This window comes from Gigantopelta aegis, chromosome 9, assembly GCF_016097555.1.
Source record: "Gigantopelta aegis isolate Gae_Host chromosome 9, Gae_host_genome, whole genome shotgun sequence".
Classification (NCBI taxonomy): domain Eukaryota; kingdom Metazoa; phylum Mollusca; class Gastropoda; order Neomphalida; family Peltospiridae; genus Gigantopelta; species Gigantopelta aegis.
The window spans coordinates 49239122-49252263 of record NC_054707.1 but is presented as its reverse complement, the minus strand read 5'-3'; the positions used below and the strand labels follow the sequence as shown (position 1 = coordinate 49252263).

Genomic DNA, 13142 nt, shown 5'->3' with positions numbered 1-13142 from the left:
TCTTATTTTTATATAAAGTATAATAATTACTTAATATAAGTAATAATTCATAGACATGCAGAAAATGAATATAGGTTTATCACAAAAACATTTGCCAGGCCTTATGAACACAGTACAGTAACAGGGAAAGTGTTGCAGCAGGACTCACACTGGAAAGACAATTAACCAATTTTCAGATATGTGGAGCTTGGGCAATTAATTCCTTGAAAAAATGTCCACCAATCAGTGTTCGAGATTAAATTTTTTGGCCAATATCCCAGTTGGATACTAACATTTCAAAATCTGGTATCCCACCTGAGAATTTAGGATTATATGGCATTCCGGTGGGATACTGGGTTCTTGAAGTCTGGTATCCAAAATTAAATTCTGGTATCCCCGGGATATTGGGATACCGTTAATCTCCAACACTGCCAACAATTGACTATTTTAAACAAAATTTTATAAGCCAAATACTAAATGTTGTAGCCATTTTCTATAAGAATACAAATTGGCTAATTTGGATGAGCAATGTGTGGGTCATGAGCATAGGGTGGCTGAGCCATGACCCTCGCACGCACAACTTGTTTCATGAACAGTCCTTGTAGTTTATCAGCCAAGCATGAGTAGAATATTTTGCCAAATTATCTTTAAAAATGCAGTTTTAAGCCACTGTTATTTTAAACAAAATATCAATTATTACATAATTTAAACAAAATTCACCAATTATTCTTAAAATTGGCAATTGGCCAATCTGGCGAGTGGCAGAGCTAGTCCTGATGTTACTTGGCCTATCAGAATGATTAAAACAATTTATCCAATTCATAGATAGAATCATGCCAAGCTGGAAGATGACAACAAACTGTTACCTAAGTCGGGAAGAATCGTTAGTTAATAAAAGCAGTCAGCAGCATGTCTACAGATACTACATGTACTTCAAATAATACTGATACGACTGATGGCTTTGTACACACACAAAATGTGGCTTAATCTATACTGTGTGGGTTAACCAGGCAGCAGCATGTCTACAGATACTACATGTACTTCAAATAATACTGATACGACTGATGGCTTTGTACACACACAAAATGTGGCTTAATCTATACTGTGTGGGTTAACCAGGCAGCAGCATGTCTACAGATACTACATGTACTTCAAATAATACTGATACGACTGATGGCTTTGTACACACACAAAATGTGGCTTAATCTATACTGTGTGGGTTAACCAGGCAGCAGCATGTCTACAGATACTACATGTACTTCAAATAATACTGATACGACTGATGGCTTTGTACACACACAAAATGTGGCTTAATGTATACTGTGTGGGTTAACCAGGCAGCAGCATGTCTACAGATACTACATGTACTTCAAATAATACTGATACGACTGATGGCTTTGTACACACACAAAATGTGGCTTAATCTATACTGTGTGGGTTAACCAGGCAGCAGCATGTCTACAGATACTACATGTACTTCAAATAATACTGATACGACTGATGGCTTTGTACACACACAAAATGTGGCTTAATCTATACTGTGTGGGTTAACCAGGCAGCAGCATGTCTACAGATACTACATGTACTTCAAATAATACTGATACGACTGATGGCTTTGTACACACACAAAATGTGGCTTAATCTATACTGTGTGGGTTAACCAGGCAGCAGCATGTCTACAGATACTACATGTACTTCAAATAATACTGATACGACTGATGGCTTTGTACACACACAAAATGTGGCTTAATCTATACTGTGTGGGTTAACCAGGCAGCAGCATGTCTACAGATACTACATGTACTTCAAATAATACTGATACGACTGATGGCTTTGTACACACACAAAATGTGGCTTAATGTATACTGTGTGGGTTAACCAGGCAGCAGGACATCAATCAAATATTGTAGACCTTGTACAGCAAAAAACAAAATGAGGCTACTGTTACACGAGGAAAAAGAAGGACTGCCTTGGGGCATGATTTGTACTGGAACAATGTGACAGGAACAGTAGTAGGAATCTATAGGGCTTTTTTAGACTCACCTACATACATACATTGTATTATATGGATGTATAGTATACATAAATCAAACACATTACTTTCTTGTATACACATGCAATAACACAGAGAAGACGGTCTGTCAAATAGTTAGAGGTATGGTAATTATGTATGTAAGAACACCAACTGTCTGTAAGTTCCTGCAGAGTTCGACAAATCCACTATCCATCAGTTCCGCCTACTGCATTTTTGGTCTGGGTTAGTGGAAATAATTAACTGTAATACTATAATACCTCTGGCACTAGCCAAAGCCTCTGTGAAAGAAAGAAAGAAATGTTTTATTTAACGACGCACGTAACACATTTTATTTACGTTTATGTCATCAGACCAAAGCTTCTGTTAAGGTTAGCGACTTTCTTAAACATTTTCCGAACACATTACTGTTCCTGTCATACACTCACATGTTTATAGACCACACTGACCTACTTTTATAAACAAATACACTCACAAGTCATTCATACTGCAGGGTATGGCGCCATACCCAAATGTTTTTGCAGGTGGGGTTTTTTAAGTTAATCTTTTGACAAAGTTAATTACTCTTATCATTACTGTATGATTCTCTTAACCCTAACCCTAATTTTAACCCATTTTCTTTCTGTGGTTTGCATTCAATTACATAGTGCTATACCACAAAATATCTTTCTGGTAGAAACACTGATTACTTTTAAAATATAATTTCTGAAACCCATTGAACTGCACAGAACACACATGTTACATTCATTTGTATTTCGAAACATTTTATTGTCAGGTAACAATAAAACTATCCTGTAATACAGCTTGTGTAATATCTTAAATTTTCATTAAGGTTATCATGTTTCATAAACTTAAATTAAACAGTTTACATGGCTGTTAACTGTCCGTCGTGAGACGGATTTCCGTCGTCAGAGAAATTGTGGAAATTATTTTTTCAGTCTTTTCAGTTTTTTTTCTTCTTTTTTTAAATGAGAATCACTTAGGCCGTTTTCGGTTTCCGTAATGTCAACCCGATCACTTCGGCCGTTTTCTTTGCCCCACTGACCCCCCTTTAGGTACCTATCGGATGGGTATAATCTACCATACATTTTGGGGCCGATGAACGGCCCCATTCCCCTAACGTAAATTCCCAATCCAATATCAAAACCTTTTCCCAATTACGACCCAACAGTTTCCCAATAAAGATTCCCAAAGTTGCTCTTATCGCGTATACCTGAACTCATAAAAATGTTTTAAAATTTAGCTAATTGTACATTTAAAAAAAAAAAACTGACATCGAATAAGTTTCGTTTTGGTTTTCCGATCGATTACGAACAAGTCTGACCTGGATATGCAAATTAGTCTGTTGTGTCGTAGTTTTTAGTAATAATGCCTACATTGTCTGATATAATACAGTTTTGGTAGAAGAATACAACTTTTTGTTTTAATTCATCCATTTGCGTTAACACATATTTGGGATCTATCGCAACACGTCCAATCCACTATTTACATAGTCCGAACGGACGTATAAAGTAAAGTATTGACTTAATGTGCACCTGCACTATCATTTGCTGTGCTATTTTAAGCAGACGATCTTATTTTGTAAAAAGGTGTGTACATATGTTTCGTACTTTTTTTCCAAATATTTTATTGTTATTATTTTAAAAAAATTAAACGATTTTTGGTATGGTTTTTGTAATTAAAAAACTACAAAAAACGTTACTACAGTAGTTGTAAATTAAGTGAAAACCCCCCCACCTTTAATTTAAATGTGCTACTCACTCCCTTTGAAGTAATGGCCGTACCCGATGTCACATCATATGATGAACAGCACGTGCGAGTTTGAACACTGTTACAATGTAATAGTTCTGTTTGAGATATTAGATTGCGTATTATAGATGTTGAAACTTAATAAAGTTGATCCGGTCAAATATAACATTTACCGACCAGCGGTATGTTACTTCATTATTATTTACGATTGAATAATGGGATCATTCGAGAACTACGCAACGTGCACTAAGGAGTGTGGGAATTATGGGATGTGACAAAACGTAATAGGGGGGTTGTGGTGGTGGTGGTTATTGTGCAACGTAATGTTAATTCATAAAGTAAAATGCAACCAGTCATTGCCATTTTATTTTAACATATATATATTACTAAAGACCCCAAAGTAAAATATGACACGGTCACAAAACGTTACAAGGGGAGAGGGGTATTGAAACTGCAAGATTTTGTATTGTTAAATGACACAAATATCAACAAAGGACTATTCAACGTTAGCGTAATGCAGTATCAGACATTGGCTTTTACCTCAATTTTTAACGACCCCCTCCCATAATGAATTTGCAATAACACAAGGGCCACCCGATGTAAATGTATTTGAATATTTGATTTGCCGTCCATCAGCTAGCGGGCAAGCCTAAATAAATATTATCAGGTAATTATGCAAACTTTAAAAAAAATGCCCGTACTAGGGCCGTAGCTTATGAAAGAACACCCCAGCAAATGTCAGCCTAATAGGACTATTTCCCAGTGGCGTAGCCCGGGGGGGGGGGGGGGGGGGAGAAGAGACAGGGGGTCATGCCCCCCCCCCCCCCCCAATCCCGGGAATTTTTTACTTTTTCGCTTATTAATAACTTTAAAAAGGTTCCTGTCATATCCCACTACACAAGTGCCCCCCCCCCCCCCCCCCCCCCCCCCCCCCCCCCCCCCCCCCCCAATACAAAATCCTGCCTAGGCCACTGCTATTTCCATTAATATAAGTTCACTGCAGGACCCATCAAATTAATGTTTTTATCCAATAAAATAAATAACAGGGTGTGGGATGGGAGAAATACATGTTTAAAGTGGACTACAATTGTCATATAAAACATTACCATTTTGAATGCCCTGTACCTTGAAATTTCAGTCACAACATTTTACTTTTGTTAACAGCCATGAGTTTAATTAATTATCCATGATTGATACGAAAAGTTAGGTATCGTGATATGTATTGTATTGCTACCCAAGTACTGGGATATGTATCATATCGCGACCTCCCGTATCGATCGTTACAGCTCTAATCGGCTGGATTATAGCAATCAACACTGCTTCAAAAAGTATCTCACGTGCAATATATGAGCCACACACATGCAGTACAGGGCTGGCCATATCCTAAAATTTTCAACTGCCCGCCAGGCAACGAACTCTCAAATTTCACTTGCCCACAAAAAAATTAACGTGTCCCAAAACGTAAGAAGTTTAAATCAAAATTAAACTGTATGTGTCAAACAATTTCACATCATAAAAAGCACTTGTAAGCCTTGTATTACTAAATATGTTTATTTCCTTTAATTTGTGAATGTAAAAAAAAATTGCTATCAGAATGATGGAAAATTGGAAATGAGTTTACGATTTTTTAAAAACTTTAACACTTTACTTTGAAATGATCATCGAAATTATGCTACTTTGAGTTAATGATTTCACAGTGAATAACATTAATTTCACGGGGGATGTTGTTGTGAGGGTTTTTGTGGGGGGTCATGATGGACAAGTGTACTAAAGAGATTTTTTGTTTTTAAATATTTAAATTTTGTAATGTATAACCCTCTATAGTTTTCAGGATGAATTGTACTTGTAGAATGCAGGACATTGTATTTCTGGATATTTCATTTTCATAATTTTCAGGGGGCGTATACCCTCGGTTTTCATTACAAATTCCGGCTTTTGGAGCTCTCGATATTAGTCCGACACACAAGACTCAGTTGGAGACTGCTTTGATCCCATTACAAATTTTCCTGCACGTGCCTTTACTCACTGTTCTTTAGCATTTAGTCAATTAAATGTTAATTGCATGTATATTTACTACATAAATTAAATTAGGAAACAAATGCAAAAACTTGCAGATGGACAGCCTAATTTTGTAATACGAAACGCTACAACATCAGTGAAAAACCGACCGTGCGGTGGTAATTCCCTGACCTCGTTTTACGTCACATGTATGTTGCACGAGCTCACATAGATAAAGCAACAGAGTCTATTTAAAGAGATGGAGTCTATTAATTTTAATAACGTGATGGAGTGTAAGGTTTTAAACAGCTTTTTTTCGATCTTTCAATGTTTTCGCCAATTTACTTCATGGACTCCGACATGAAATACCATGACTTACGAATAAAGGTCTAATTTTTTAAATGCCTTCAAAAAGGAGGGGCACTTATTCAAAGATGTGGGCCTATTTCCCGTCAAATATGGTACTCGATATAATAATCTTGGCCTAGCTTTAAAATGACAGACGACGCTTGCTGAAGACTACGGAATAAAAAAAATTGCAAGTGTAGCAAAGGGATAAAGAGGCTGTTTGTATTTGGAAATTTTAGTTGCCCGGCAGACGACTGAATTGTATGTGTTAGAGGTCATGTGTTAATGTTTGTAGCAGTCATTGTTCATTTTACTTCATAATATATATTTTTTGATAATTACAAATTTGTATTATTTTTAGTTTTTTCATTTACTGTAACTGTTAGTAATGTAATATATATTAATTTAATATTAATTAACAGTTTAGTAGAGCTTCTATATTATGGTAGCACCACTCCCATGGTTAGTGATATTCAATGTTGGGCTGGTAAATAACTAATATTGTCATGCCTGACTGCTAGTGAAAAAGAAGAAGAAGTCAAATGACGTTGCAGTTAAGTCTATTTTGTAAAATTTATATGAATAGCCTGGTCCTATCCCATCCCCACAATGTTAGTGTTATTAAGCTCTATCTCCTTCTTTAGGTGACATCTGATTATTACTATTAATTAGTAAAACTATATTAACTTAAAGTAATGTAGGGATAGTGATTTTTTTTATCGTGGCTAGTACAATCTTTTAATCAATGATCCCATGGCTGATGGATTTTATAAAAATTCTATAAGTCCTGAGTTCAGTAAATACTGCTAAGAACTGCAAAGACTATTAATTCATGTCATGCACTGTATTTAATGAGCCATGTATTTTTGGGGGATAACAGATCCTGAGAGGCATTTGGTTTCTTTGTGTAACATTGGTATTGGTCAACTAACAACATGTAAGTGTTTAATGTCATGACTGGACTTGAAAATAATCAAACTAAAGCTCTGTGGCCAACACCAACTTTAACTAACACATAGGCCTATATATCTATGCAGGCATATCTGATTTAACCATTTTATGTTCTTATTATGTTGTCCAATGTTACTATGTAATGCCATTATATAGGATCCATATAATAATATGTGAAATAAATTAAATCTATTGACTGTACAGTAGGGATACTACTGTTAATAAAAGACTGGATATATCACAGGTCAAGGATGTATAATATAATAACCACACTACATGTACAAGGCGAAATACACATGTTATCTGACCGAGTAAGAAATCAGTTACGCCCACCAACATTTTAATTTTACCAGCACCATCACAGTAATATGTCTACATTGTTTGGCTGAAAACAAATGAATAAAACTGATCAAATCTCAAAGCACATTTAGCATGGTGTTCATAAATAAAGACCCAACACGGCAACAGACGACAAATCGTCAAGTGACCGTCGTGACTGCCAAACTCGGTGTCAACAGCGACAATTTTTGAAGTCTCGGTTTCGCGGTGTACTCACGAACAACAATCATAATCGGTGAATCGAAAAAAAAGTTTGAATACAGAATTACTATCATAAAACTATCTAACTAACAGTTGGTCTATCTTACCACTCTAGTCTCAGCCAGTAATATCGTATCCGTTTACGTATTTCACGCTTGTTTTCGCTGTAATAAAAACTTTCGTGAGTCAGGAATCGTCACTCCGCGAGCGTTGTCTCCCCGGCACCTGTGTTTGTGGTTCAACGAGATCCCCACTAGGTGGCATAATGCAAATAAAAAAAGACGTCACATTGCAATGGGATACCCGGAAAAACTACAGTCAAACCGGAAAATAAAGGACACCGGTTGAATAAATAATCAAATGGTATACATAGTTTTGCGCTACAACTAAAAGAACAGTCACTTGTCTACTTTACCCAAATGATTGAGTATTTGAGATATTGAACACTTCTCTTATGGAATAAAACATTTATCAATGAACATTGTTTTTTTTTGTAAATAAGTTCAGTTTAATTTGACGTAAAGAAAAAAAGTAAAAGTGTTTTGAAAATAAAAAATAATTTAAAAAACCCACTTTTTTGCGTACAATTTAGAAAACAATTGGCTTATAAACAAATAAGTAGTAGGCCTACACAGTTAAAAAAAAAACAAACCCCAAAAAAACAAAAACAAACACGGCGTTCCCTAATGGGATGGTCTATAAAATATTATTATTAATATATGTAAGTCTGTAATTGTATCCGCTTGTAAAATGTAGGGAGAGGTCTTAATATTATAGGCTGGGCCTGTTGATCAATCCCATTATGTTTTGACAAATAAATATAGCCTAAAGACTTGCTAAAATGTGATGTCGTGCAACACATAGCAGTTATAGAGCCCTACGATTGAGAATTTATAAAATATATCATCCGAGTTATACACTTAAAAGTCTCAGTATTTAACAGTTTTGTTGAAATATATTTAAAGTTAACAGTCATTCAGACACCTGTAAAATTTTGATTTCTAATGACTGCGTCATACTGTTGATCGATATGTGAAGTCTCTCTCTCTATCTATCTATCTCTCTCGCTCTTTCTGTCTGTGTGTGTGTGTGTGTGTGTGTGTGTGTGTGTGTGAGAGAGAGAGAGAGAGAGAGAGAGAGAGAGAGAGAGGAGAGAGAGAGAGAGAGAGAGAGAGAGAGAGAGAGAGAGAGAGAGAGAGAGTAGGAGGGGGATGGGGGAGCACAAACATATTTATATATATGTAGTACGGTAGCTAAAGCATAAAAAAGTAAATCATGTTTTGAGGCCTAGCTTGAATGGGACCCAGGCCTCCCATTTCTTGCAGCCATAGTAGGTAAACTACTAGATCGTCGTAAACATCTGTGCAAATGTAACTTTTCTTTACGACTGTTATTTATGTCATTTCAAGTTGCGACTATTTTCATTTTAGAATTATTAAACTAAATTCAAATCATTTTATTGTATGCAGTTTTGGAATATACAGAAAGGTGATAGGTAGTATAGTATAGTTTATTTAGCTTTAAGCCTTACGGCTCATAGGCATATACATATACATTCAATAGACAATGATACAAACAGATAATATATACAATGGGTGATTGTGTAATTGGAGGATGGACAGTTATATATGCTTAGAACGTAAAAAGGTTGCATGTTTGAGAAATTTACCGAGATTACATAGTTCTTTTCTGTTTTGAACTGATAATAATTGTACAATTTTAAACATAGATGGTTTGAACCAATAATATTTTTTTATGTAAGTAATTCGTAAACCTGATAAAAAGTATAAAATAACTTTTCCATAAAAAAGTTATATAATAACCTAACCATGTCGATGAGCACAATTTAGAATGTTAATAGTACACTTTAGTCATATCAAAACAGTTTCTAACAACATGGTAAATTATGGGGACAATTTAGAATGTTAACAATAAACTTTAATCGTATCAAAACAGTTTCTAACATGGAAAATTATGGGGACAATTTAGAATGTTAACAATAAACTTTAATCGTATCAAAACAGTTTCTAACATGGAAAATTATGGGGACAATTTAGAAAGTTTATAATAAACTTTAATCGTATCAAAACAGTTTCTAACAACATGGTAAATTATGGGGACAATTTAGAATGTTAACAATAAACTTTAATCATATCAAAACAGTTTCTAACATGGAAAATTATGGGGACAATTTAGAATGTTAACAATAAACTTTAATCGTATCAAAACAGTTTCTAACATGGAAAATTATGGGGACAATTTAGAAAGTTTATAATAAACTTTAATCGTATCAAAACAGTTTCTAACATGGAAAATGATGGGGACAATTTAGAAAGTTTATAATAAACTTTAATCGTATCAAAACAGTTTCTAACATGGAAAATTATGGGGACAATTTAGAATGTTTATAATAAACTTTAATTGTATCAAAACTGTTTCTAACATGGAGAATTCTTGTGAACTCAGGCGCGTGTAGAGGACATTCAGCAAGTTAATTTATAGGGTGGTCAAGTCATGCTCCCTGGTAAATGTATTGAGAAAAAAGAAAATGTTTCATGAAAACAGGGAGGGGTTTGGACCCCTGTACACACACCTGGAACGGTCGAGATAAAACACAAAATTAAATCTTTATTTAGATCTCCTTTTAACATTGTTGGGGGGGGGGGGGGGGAATCACATATTCTGATCCCTCCAAGTTCACAGTTGGAGAGCCAGAATCCCCCCTCAATTCCCCCCCCCCACCAGCTTTTGACGCCTAATTACATTCATGCCTGCACGAGTGGCGAGCTTCCAGTAGTGTTATATCAGTGATTATCATAGGTTACCAATATCTTGTACTTCACTGATGTTTTTATTGCAGACTTATCTGTACCACTTTTACAGTATTGGCTTATTCTGCATTAGCTCACATTCTAGCCTATTCATTATTCAAGGCAAAACAAATTAAAGTTAAAACTTATTTTGTTTGACAACGTCACTAGAGAACATTGATTTATTAATCATTTGCTAATGAATGTCAAACATTTGGCAGGCCCATCAGAATGATATCTACAGGGTGTGGGGGTGGGGGTGGCACTTTCTATTAGCATCAGGATCTTTTATATGCACATTTATACAGGACAACCCATTCCACAGCCTTGTATATGTATATAACAGTCATGGTTTGGAATGGGAAAAACCAATCAGAGAATGTGTGTACCGAGGTGGTTTGATCCTATGATGCAAACATCTCAGCTGAGATCCCTACAGACTGAGATTATTCAGTGCAGAAGGCAGACAATGAGCTCACCCCACATATTTTGAGATGTCTGCATTATGCAACCTGTCATTCGGGAGGTCACTTCATATTTTATTTAATTAAAATATTTCTGTTTTGTTCTATACCAACTCCAGAAGAAAAATACAAATGCATTATTCAGTATCAATTTCTCTACAATATACTTGACCTCAGTAGGGTTTCATATCATAACTCATTTTGATATGAATATATTTATAGCGTGCTAGTAAGCTTGAAATGATGTATGACAGGAGTGGTTTTTTGAGTGATATTATTAGAAAATGGTGTGAATCATGGGTCATTATTCAACAGAATGTACTCGTTGAATGTGAGGATAGCCAGGCCATTTTTATCTGTCATGATCTAGACCTATATTTATAACAAACCTTTAATGTAGTTTGTATTTAACAATGTAATAACATTAATAATTAAATAGTTAATATTGCACCAAAAATGAAAGCATTTTGGGTCCAAATAAAGGAGTATACCTAATAGGGTGAGCGAGTGGAGGAGGAGGGGGGGGGGGGGGGGGGGGGGGGGGGGGGGGGAGGGACAGCTCTTATCCTGAAAAATCACTTGTTTTATTGTAAATTCAAAACTGTTCTGGTATAGTGAACGTGTTCCTAAATATGTTGAACAGATGTGAATGTGTTCTTGTTCTCAAATTCAACACTACCTTGCCCATTGGTGATGACAATGGGTTAAAAAAACAATTGTTTAGTTATATTATTGCATGTGCACCAGTAATATAACTGGTCTCTTGTCATTTTAGGCTAGCTGCAACCATGAAATACCACATCTTGTCACCAGGTAACAATAGTAACCCAAGTGCTATATGATTCCCACTATTTACCCATTTCCGTCGGAAAATATTAATATCTATTAACATCTATTTCTGCACATCACTTGCTGAGAACATTATGTGTTATTTATGATGGCAATAACATGCAAATTTCTATTTAAAACCTACAAATGGTTGCTTCTAAGTGTTAACCCCATAGCCACAGCCACACTATCCAATGAAATATGCACTATGAAATTGATAGCTCTGTTATGTATAAGATAATCTGAAACAGACTGCTATAGGATGCATAAATTAGCTGCAGGCATAAGCTGCAAATAAATTTTAGTTGGAAGAAATGTTTTTTGAGGATTTTTGGAAGAAATAGAATCAATCTGATTAAAATTAGCTCTACTGGTCAACCAGTAGTAGATAACCTGTGGAGCTAATTTTAACTAGATTGAAACAGAATATAACATTCTGTTAAATACCATTAAGATTGAAATAGAATATAACTTTAAGAACTTGTTGCTTAAAATGGAATCCACCTCACTATTCATTTATTGTTGTAAATTTGTTCATACTATTTATTTTGTATAGTTCAAGATTTTTGTGTGCTTTATTTGTATTGCAACGGAGTGCCACAAAGAAGATTAGTTCAAACTGACTGTGCCACCCTCATTAAATAAAGTGTTTATTATTACTCTTTTGATACGCTTTGAAAGATCTCGAAAGATGAATTGTACCTTGTGCCTACTTGTATAGCATTCTCCATCTATCAACATTAAACAACAATCATCTTGCATTTCTTTACACACAAATCACCTTGCTTTTTTTTTTTTTTTAAAAAGAGAAAGAAAATATATATATATGTATGTAAATAAAAAGGTTTCTTAGCAAAATACCATCAAATTATATAGATTAAATCTCATTTTTAATACAGGGGTCACATGAAAACAAAATGATAGAACAGCCAATGAATGCAGCTTCACTAGCATTGCCACTGAAGTAGTCGATAATGCAGTACACTGAGACTAAAGGTAGAGTTGTGTATGCTTTAATTTGTCCGTTCCATCAGTTGTCTTCATACCTGAACCAAAATAACATTTAACCCATGTAATTTGATGGTAATTTTTAAAGAATTTTGTTTTAATTTACATTGAATTTTTTTTATTCCAGTTGGTATGGGTTTAAAACTTAATAGTATGTTTTTATATGAATTTTAACATTACTCGTTATAAAGTTACATGCCAATTCATCGATTCCCTTTGGATTTGAGTTGGTATGGGTTTAAACTTAATAGTATGTTTTTTATATGAATTTTAACATTATTCGTTATAAAGTTACATGCCAATTCATCGATTCCCTTTGGATGCAAATGGACTGTAGTATTGTTTAAAGGCAAACTGAATCCATTTACCAATGTAGAAGCATGATTACGACTTGAATATCACTGTGCAGTGCATTCATTGGAAGAAACTGGCCTC

At 34.9% G+C, this 13142-nt stretch overlaps 1 protein-coding gene across 1 annotated transcript in view; it reads right to left on the bottom strand.

Moving 5' to 3' along the window:
• The window catches only part of LOC121380956 (polypeptide N-acetylgalactosaminyltransferase 5-like), a 219654-nt gene extending 211821 nt beyond the window's left edge, over positions 1-7833 (bottom strand). Inside the window, exon 1 of the mRNA XM_041510005.1 lies at positions 7705-7833. The gene's annotated coding sequence lies outside the window, so the exon portion shown is untranslated. The remainder of the gene's footprint in view (positions 1-7704) is intronic.
• Positions 7834-13142: the final 5309 nt, after the last annotated feature.